The sequence below is a fragment of the Tachypleus tridentatus genome, chromosome 13, assembly GCF_004210375.1.
Source record: "Tachypleus tridentatus isolate NWPU-2018 chromosome 13, ASM421037v1, whole genome shotgun sequence".
NCBI classification, from domain to species: Eukaryota; Metazoa; Arthropoda; class Merostomata; order Xiphosura; family Limulidae; genus Tachypleus; species Tachypleus tridentatus.
In genome coordinates, this window is record NC_134837.1 from 179,997,820 (window position 1) to 180,007,941 (window position 10,122).

The 10,122-nt window shown below is 32.9% G+C and overlaps 1 long non-coding RNA gene across 1 annotated transcript; it reads left to right on the top strand.

Annotated features, from left to right (window-relative positions):
- The first annotated feature begins 1,348 nt into the window (after positions 1-1,348).
- Positions 1,349-9,812, top strand: LOC143239177 (uncharacterized). The gene is made up of 3 exons (XR_013021043.1): positions 1,349-1,512; positions 7,836-8,057; positions 9,335-9,812. It is a non-coding gene; the product is annotated as an uncharacterized LOC143239177 (long non-coding RNA).
- The last annotated feature ends 310 nt before the right edge of the window (positions 9,813-10,122 follow it).

A 10,122-nucleotide genomic window follows, 5' to 3' on the forward strand; every position in this document is an offset into this window, starting at 1 on the left:
ATATCCAGAAATAACTTATAGTATGCAGGCTTTTCCCGAATTTTTAAACATTAAAATTTCAAACTTTTCATTTCTATTTTTATGTATTTTTAAAGCAGCTACGTTTTTGATAAGAAAAAGTATTTGAATAACTGTTTCGAAACAGCTTGGAACTGTTTGTTTTTTGTACAAAAAACTGTGCGTTCAAAATATTTTTAGAAATTTGTATTAAACCTAATATTAATATATGCTCAGCGTCCTGTATTCAAACAGCTCTATGTTTTACTACAGGGCTCTTTGAATATAAATCCACTGCTTTTAAAAGGTTTCTCCAAGATTCACAAACTTTACAGAACATGAGCAGAATTCTTTCCCGTAGAACGTACGATAAAATTTCACAGAACTAAACTTAAATAATTTCCGACGTAAAGATTTCAGCCTCGCAATAATGGCTGCTCTCAAATCTCTCTTGTCCCCAGTGGCTCAGCAGTATGTCTGCGGACTTACAACGCTAAAAATCGGGTTTTGACACCTGTGGTGGGCAGAGCACAGATAGCCCATTCTGTAGCTTTAGCTTTGTGCTTAATTAAAAAACAACAACAACAATCAAATATCTCCTCAGATACGTTAGTAGATAATTCTGATATCCTTCAATATAAACTGTGTTCAGGATTGGTAGGATTAAATTCTAAAGCTTGTTTATAATCTTCAATTGCAAAACTAAAATCATCTTTATTTTTTTTTCTCAAAAACTATTCCCACGATCAACATACAGGTCGAGTTCATTTCACCCGTGCCAAATTAAAAACTACCAAAGCTTTTTCTTACTTATTTTATTTGTACAAATCAAGACCAATGTTGGTAATTACCATTTGTTTTTTAGATGCAGGTCAAAGTTTCATACTTGTTTTTTGAACTCATAAAACTATCTCAAATGATTTTCTAAACTGTTTCAAATAGTGAAGATTGTTTTTTGTTTGTTTTTTTGAATTTCACACAAAGCTACTCGAGGGCTATCTGTGCTAGCCGTCCCTAATTTAGTAGTGTAAGACTAGAGGAAAGGCAGCTAGTCATCACTACCAACTCTTGGGCTACTCTTCACCATCGAATAGTGGGATTGACCGTCACATTATAACGCCCCCACAGCTGAAAGGGCGAGCATGTTGGCACGACGGGAATGCGAACCCGCGACCCTCAGATTACGAGTCGCACGCCTTAACACGCTTGGCATGCCGGGCCTCAAATAGCGAAGAACCACCTCCCTTGTCAAACAGTTCTTTTGTCACGTAGGGTTGAACAGCGTTACGTAAGGTCCTATTATTTTATTACATCCAAACTAATACTGTTTGTTTGAAACTAGGCACAAAGCTACACAATGGGCTATTTGTGCTCTACCCACCACGGGTGTCGAAACCAGGATTTTCATGTTGTAAGTCCGCAGACATCCCGCTGTGCCACTGGAGGGTCCAAACTAACATATTGCCTGCTTTAATTAGATGGAATATTGACTTTTGAAGAAGCCATAACTTCACTGTAAGTACAACAGTATTTATGCTGATGTCTAGATGTTAAAGTATGAAATAAATAAAAATAACCTATCCCAGTTTGATTATTTTTTCAGATTGATTTAGATAAATTAACTCTTTGAATGTTCTTCATAAACTACGCAATAGTCTTTCAGAATCTCTGATATCTATCAAAGTTTGTTTATGCTGTTTTTGATCGATACATTTATCACCTCTGTAGATATCCAACCTAACTATCTTGTACAGTTTCATTATCAGGTGATATTTCCAAAGCTTTAAAGTAATCGTCACATACCTTTTCAAAATCGTTCTGAGGACAGAAAGCTTCTGTTTTAAAAAATAAACATCTACTTTTGTGGTTATAAGACCTATGAAAAACGTTTCACAGCAGAAACATAATCATATTTTTCCGAGCATTGCTGGCCAAATTTCTTATAAACATTTATTGCTATGTTCATAATTGTTTAAAGACTTCTGAAGCCACAGAGTTGAACGTCTGCCATCTGGAAAATAGAAGGAGGTAATAACGATGTTCTACAGAAATCTGTAATAACTATAAAAACAGTAGCACTTTTTTTCTTTGTTATCAATAACTCAATCTTGACAAAGTTTGTCATTATTCAAAATTTTTGAGAGAACACTTTAGAAGAAATGGGGAGTTGATAAATAAAGTAAGCCAAATTTGTGTAAGTAGCTAGATGCCGCTCTATTTTTTTATGTGATCACGTGATTTTTTGAGCGGCAATTTAAACATCCTTGAGTTTGGAGGATATTTCACTTTATTTTAGGCTTATCGGGCATTTTTGTGCTGCAAGTAGTGTACAGACAGTTTTTAAAACTGTACTTGTAGAATACTGTTACGAACTTTACTTTCTTATTAATTTCATCTAGTTAATTTGATCTGTTAGGCTTAGCACATGTTATATTTTGAAGGATATGTTCAAAAGCAAGAAATGTTTCCTAGTAACAGAAGGCCTGTGAACTAATACAATTATTGTGTCTAACGTAGTGATAAAAATATAATACTTCCTGTTTCTTTCTTGTTCTTTCTAGCAGTTACAACTGTGCGCCACTTATTTACTTTGAAGTAGATTGTCGTGGATTGTTTGTTTGTTTTGAATTTCGCACAAAACTACAGATATTCTGCACTAGCAGTTAACAAAATTTAAACCATAAAAAGACTTTTAAAACAATGTTAATACGTGCAGTATTCGTAGAAGTTAGTGTTTTAAAAAAGCTACCTGTATCACAGAGACAGGCAGACCATAGTAGGGCAGGTTTGCAGTATAGAAATGAAACCTTACTGAAACAAAAAACAACGATATAGCAAAACATATTGCAGATAAATATATCCCAGAAAATCTTAAGATTCGTACACTACAAAAATATTACAGTTATGAAACGAAGATCATATAAAAAACATATTGTTTAACGCGGAAAAGCCAAAACGTTGTAACATTTAGCAGAGTCACAATGGGATTTGTAGCTTCAGAGAATAATGTAATCACTGTGTCTCATACTTTAAGCCTGTTTGTTTATTTTTTTTTTTGCCATTGCATTTTTCACTTCAAGCTACGTATGTCGTTTCTGTAACATTAGAAGGTTCCTATTCTTCCCCTCTCTTTTAAATTAACAATTTTTAATAATCTTGTGAACTGTTCTTCTATGTGGTGTAAGAAAAGAGAAGCCAAAATACATGATAACAGATTTCCCATAGCAAGTCCAGTAACTAAAGGAATTAAAAATCTCTGTATTGAAAACAAACAAATGTGATTAGTCGTAACATGCCGCCGTCTGTCAGAGACAGTGGCTTACTCTCTAAGAAATAAGTGCATGAACGAGGTGATATTTGATAATTCACACCTTACGCACACTCTTTAATTGTTTCAATGTTTGACTAGTACATTCACGCCTTAGAGTTGTGAACTCAGAATCAATGTTTCAGAACTACATTCACATCTTAGAAATGTGAAACTTTAGTCCTCTCTCTACAAATTTGTACATTATAGGTGTGAACTAAATTTAGACTTTGTATACAGATTGCAGATGTCGAGGATTGTGCGTGTTTAAGGATATGGATCCATGTACAACGCAACACACATTTACAGTGTCACGTAAAAAGAATGAATCTTCGTTAAATGTAACTTTGTTTCTTCCAACCATTTAAAAGTTAACCCATTGACTCCTCTGAAAATGGTTCCTATGGAAATCATATTTCTTGTAGGTTTTTTGCACAGCACAGAATCCCAAATAAACCTGCTGAAATTGTACATGTCTTATGATTAGAATAAGCAATAAGTGAAACAGACTTTAGCTGATATCTGTTTAAAACTGCTAATTTATTTTTGACTAAATAATTACATGTAAATAAAGGTTTAACTGTGTATTAATGTTTCCATGGGCGTCCGCGGGAAGGGACAAGAGGGAGCACCTTATCCCCACCCCGAAGCTTTATTAGTTATAAAGGTTAAAGACAAAGTGAATGTAGAATAATTATTTGGAAAAAGATAATAAAGAACAAATTGACTCGCCTATATGAAGGTTTTTATAGTTATATTTTGTGAAACGGACAGAATTAAAATAATGATTTCATACTACAACGAAACAATGGTGATTTTCAAAGTTATAACCAATGACATAATTTTAGCCTTTTTCATCTTTGTTTTAAAATTGTCTTGTTACAATTCATTCTTATTTTGATAAAAATAAAAAAAAAGTAGGGCGAGAAACTATCTTATCTTAATTTATCTTGTATTTCGTCTATGGAATGAACTTGTCATTATATTTTATAATTTCTCCGAAAGAGAGCCGAAGGTCGACTGGAGAGATGACCTGTTTTAACTACTCGCACCACAATAAAGTAGTGTATTGTTTGCTAGTCAGTAGGCATACACTAAAATGACGTCACATAGAGGACGCTTAGTGTTGAAATTTGTGCTGTCTTGACGTCATTAAAACATGCGAATACCATGAATCACGAGAAAAATTATGCATTCTGTAGGTTATGACACAGCATGAAATATGAACTTCAAAAGTAAGAAATAAAAATATTTATTAACCTTAAATGTGGTTTTATTTAGTCTCGAAGATAGAATACGTTTGGAAACTCTGCAAAATGTGTATATAGTTGATATTTGGTGTAAGTTATCATCATTTAACCACAAAGCTCTCAATGAGGATAATGGACAACACCAGGCGTGCACTGCGCATGATCTTTGGCTCCCATTTTACTGGAGTGATTAAGTCGCGTAGTCGCTTTCCTCTCAGTTAAACACAGTTTGTGTTCTTATGAGCTAAGACTCTTTTTTTACTGGTAATTAATAGCTGTACAGATTACAAACAGCTGCCTATCTAAGTGTCCAAAATGTACAGGATTCAGTCAAGGAAGAAACATTGAAAATGTCTCTATCAGAACATCTTTCATTCTTTGTTAAAATCAATAGGGCTCCGTTTCATAAATATATACACAAAGCTCAAGTAAGTTCTACCAATAACACTATGTAACACAAATTTTGTTCCTGGATAGTATGTGTTATTTCTTAATTGCTTATGTTGTAAAAGTACAGAAAATGGCCATTATTCCTTTCAAACTTTGTTTTTGTAACCTGGATAATGAAATTTAGAAGTTAACCTATTTTCTATGTAAAAACAGGTAAATTTGCACATTTTCATTTACATAAGGTCTGAATAAAACAACATATGAATCAAGATTTACATGTATTTATACTAAAGTTATACAAAAATGTTTAGAAGTGAGTAGTTTTTCGAGATTTACGACTGTAATGTAAATCGCTTTCACGTATCAGCCCCCAAATATAGTCTCCCATCATGTTTTCATTATCGTTTCTTGGTAGCGGCGTTCGAAGTCCAGTATGTCTTCGTGGAAGCGCTCGCCTTGCTCCTCTGAGTGTGCTCCCATGTTCTCCTTGAATTTATCAAGATGAGCGTCAAGGATATGGACTTTCACATAACGGCATATGTACTTGTACATAAGTTAATCATTTTCGTTGAAATCAGGTCACATTTTATGATGTTTAAAATGTTGACCACCACTGGTTGTAGATTTATCTAGATCAGTCGCGACATGAATGTCTTATCGCTCGTTCTAGAACTCACAAGAAACACGTTACAATTATATAAACGGTTAACAGACTGCATGCCATGTCATTTCTGGGTAGTATTTGTTTGTGTGTGCATTTTGGTAATATTATATTTTCTGTATCATTTATTCATCACTATGACAAAAAGATCTTACGTAAATGACCGAAACATATTCTATTTGTGGTAAATCTGCTGTAAAGAAACAAAGGCAAACCATTACAGAGTTCGTCAAAAACCATATTACACGTATTATGGAATAAAACTTAAGAACCAAAACACATCACAGGTTCGGTACAAAGTTTGCTCCGTTCCTTGTCAAAGAGCTGAGACTGTGGACTAAAGGTAAGATCTGCCTGACGTAAGCCTAGAAACTATAGATATGATTATTATTTTTTGCTCATGTCACATGAAAGACTACGACAATCGAATATAAGACCTGTTGCTCATGGACCTGATGTACCTGTACCTATTCCACTAGAAACTCTTGATATAGATTCATCTGTTTCTAAATCAGATGTCAATAAAATTGATGATAGGGATTGTTTTTAACCTGAAACGCCGGAAAGGTTTCATTAAGATATAAAGTTGAACGTCAGCATTGTGACTGATCACTGTTGGTCATTGAAACCAGATGCTCCGGACACAATACATAAAAAAAGACATGTAGTTTTGAGACTAATATATGCTATTTGAAAATAAAATCAGTTTGACCGAGGATGAATATTTGTTTAACATCAAGGTTTATTCATTTTCTTCTATTTGTTTGTATTGTTATTAACAAACATAATAATAGAAATGTTTATTGTGGTAAACGAAATAATAGTTTGATTTAGTTTTATCTTCCAGATTGTAAAAATAAAAGAAAAAATCTTGGGTGATAGAAAAAAAAAAGAATATTATTATTGAAACCTACATAGGTGAATAATGGACAACATTATTTAAACCAAAACAACTTATGAAGTTCAAATTTGTAGGCCTATGTTATCATAATAATTTATGCTGTTAGAAATAAATGAAGATGTACTTCCAAGATGTACTAAATGTGTTCTGTTTCAAGAGTGAATAAAACTAAAATTAAGAGTAACAAATATTTTTATTTCTTGCTTTTGACGTTCATATATCATGCTGTGTGAGAACTTACAAAGTGCATTATTCTTCTCGTGATTCATGGCATTAAGCGTCCCTTATGTGACGTCATTTTAGTGTATACTGACTGACTGACTAACAAACAACATTCTACTGTACAATGGTGCGAGTAGTTAAGACAAGCGGATCCTCCAGGTGACCTTCGACCTCCTTTCGAGAAAATAATCAATACACCATACTTGACGAAACTGTTTGCTTTTGTCTGTGATATAATCAATGTATTTTTGTTTTACAAATTCATTTTCCCCCCAACCTGTGGGAGGAGGCGTAAGGGCTGGGGATCTAATTCATGGGATGTTGTTTGTAGTTTACTCTTCAGAAAAGATATGGGTAGAATAGATCAAAACTGTCTGACTTCGTGATGTTGTTAATCTTTCAGTTTTCAAGCTTTCGTTCCATTTTCCAAAGGTAACTAATATGCAACCACTGATGACATGTTGATATATTTTGAATCACATTTCAACACACTGAAATCTGTAATTATATGTGTGCGATGTTTTAGTGTTAGTGAGTATTTAGAAGTAAATATTTATTAATAAGATTAATATAATTAAATAGTATAATACAGTAAATAACAGCCTAATACTGATTTTACTTTTCATATTTCAGCATTGCCTTAGCCTTCGAGTTTTTTATGATTTAAAAAAATAATTAAACGTTTGTGAATTCAATAAAATTGAAACCACACTCTTAAACAAAGATAATAACTACACAGGAAGTCATCTTACTCTTACCCGCTGGTACAGCGGTAAGTCTTCGGATTTATAAGGCTAAAATCAGGCGTTCGATTCCCTTCGGTGGACTCAGTAGATAGTCAGGTGTGACTTTGCTATGAGAAAGCATACACCTTTCTAAGTTAGAGTACCGGAGGTCTGATGGCTGTTTTTTACCAAGGACAACAGAGGGCAGCATTATAACCCATTTTTCATATTTTTGGTCTGTATATAATTCATAATTTATCAAGTCAAGATTTACATTTCTATAAATAATTTCTACAGTGAAATCCTAGATATTATTCTGTTTGTGAAAAACTGTTAAAATGTGTATTACCAAAAGGAATACAAATAATGTTTGGACTATTAGTTTGGAGCTGCACGGGGTGAGCACGTTTGTTGTGACGGGGATTCGAACATGCGATTCTCAGATCAGGAGTCGAGTGCCTTAACCACCTGGCCATGCCGGGTTCTACTCCAGTTGTATGAAAGGAGAAACCTGACATATTTCAGTCGTTTGAAAGCGCTAAGTGAGGTGGAGAAGTTAGTTTCTAGGCGATCCTTGGAGCAAGATGAAGAGGATTCATTACAGGTGTAGATTTATTTAAAGGTATCATATTTGTTAAACTACAAAATAATTTGTAATATAAGTGATTTTGAGAATAATTTAGGCTAGTCTTAAAATAATTACATTTAATTATTAGATTAACACTATAACCTTCTCTTATATGTGTCAGCACCTCAACTACTAATTTTATTTTAGGTTTATAAGCCATGACATATTCATAAGCAAGATGACGGATCTTTTTTTATCCAATGATGAGAACTACTTAGTCACATAACTAAAATATCTTTTGAATTTACAGTCAAGTTTTGTGAAGGTTATTTGTTCACCATATTTAATTGTCATGATATAAACTGTTTGTCGGATTAAAACGTTGGATCAGGTTGTTGATTTACACAAAGGAAAATACCACATTTAATGTCACAATTTCCCCAGGACATCGCTAATACTACAATACCATCTAACACACAAATACAGTTTTAAACTAACTGATCCCACTCACTAGAATTTCATGAAGATAACAAGTGCATGTATTTCTTAAACGTCACAGTTCACACTGTGTTGTTGATAACAGCAAAATATGTTATCAGACTCCAAACGTTAAGACTTGAAAAATACAACACAGCTATTGATAGTCAGATGTAACAACTTACAGCTTGATTTTAACGAAGAGTGCAATTTTTAAAAATACATATACACTTAATTATGTTACAGTGCGAATTTTGTACTGATGCGTGATATGTAATATCTAATAAAAGCTAAGTATTTAAAGGTAGCTTCAACACTTGTAGCAATATACTTGATTTTGTATATGTTGTTCAAAATAGTTCATTGTAGCTTACGTTGAATGTTGCCCGAGATTCGAAATAACAAAAATTATCGTATAGTAAAGTGAACGATATTTAATTTCCTACGTCTTCAATTAATTTGGGATTCCTGAAAGACTTCCCTTAATAATAGATTTTAGTATGTCAGGACAGACACAAAAAGAACACAAAAGGTTGTACAAAAGAAACGTATATGTAAGAATGGTGTACAGGAGAGCTAAAGAGTTTTTTACAGTTATAGTTTTACATATCTGTAAGTTTAATACAAATAAAACAGTTATTATGTTTGATTTAAGCTTATATTTTATGATAATGCATATTAGAAATAGAATAATGACAGTAAATCTGATTAGATTTATTCCTGTCTTTATTCAACTGTCCATGATGTAGTATTTAAATAATAACTGTGAAAAACATATTACATAAGGATATGTAAGACTGTGTCAGACCATTGTTGTTGTTGTTGTTGTTTTTTAGGAGGACTTGGTAACATCGGGAGAAGACGAAGAAAGCTGTTTAGTCCATTTTCAGTTTGGATCAAAGGAAGTTAAAAAGGCATGGCTTAACACGATATGGTATTAGTGACAGTAATTCTGTAACACATTTAGCTAAAAGTTATACAAATGAGCTGTGTACAACATGATTTTGAATATGTGCATTTGTCTTCATGATGGTTCAATGATAATGTCTCATACTGTTTTATTACTTAAGTTTCATTTATTTCTGCCTTTCTACTGGTTACTAAAATAGTATTATGAGCTGTGTTTAAAAGTAAATTCACTCTTTCCAGTAAATGTTTTTGTGTTCAGATATTTGTATTTTGAAGACAGAATATGTCAGTGTGTGAGACATAGTCATACCTAAAAATATTATCGTAAGCATTACTGTTTTTAGAAATCTGATCCCTCATTGCTTCCAATACTTTAGTGGATATGTTGAAGAATGAATAAAGAATTGAGATTTTTCATTTAAGACTATTTTTCATTCATTTAAACCAACTAATTCTAAAGATGAGGACCATTTCTCCCTCCATCATACCCACACTTCTTAAAATGTATCATCCAAATATGCAGGAACTCGATGTAAATTTCATGACATGAAGTTTCTAAACTAATGTGTGTAATTTCACACTTTATTTCTGTCCAATACTTGAAAATATTGAATAAATCTGATATCACAACTTAAGGTGCAATAACAAACCAATGAAGGGGAAAGTTTCACACTTTTATTGATGTGAATTCACACAGTTATTTTTTAAAGTGTAG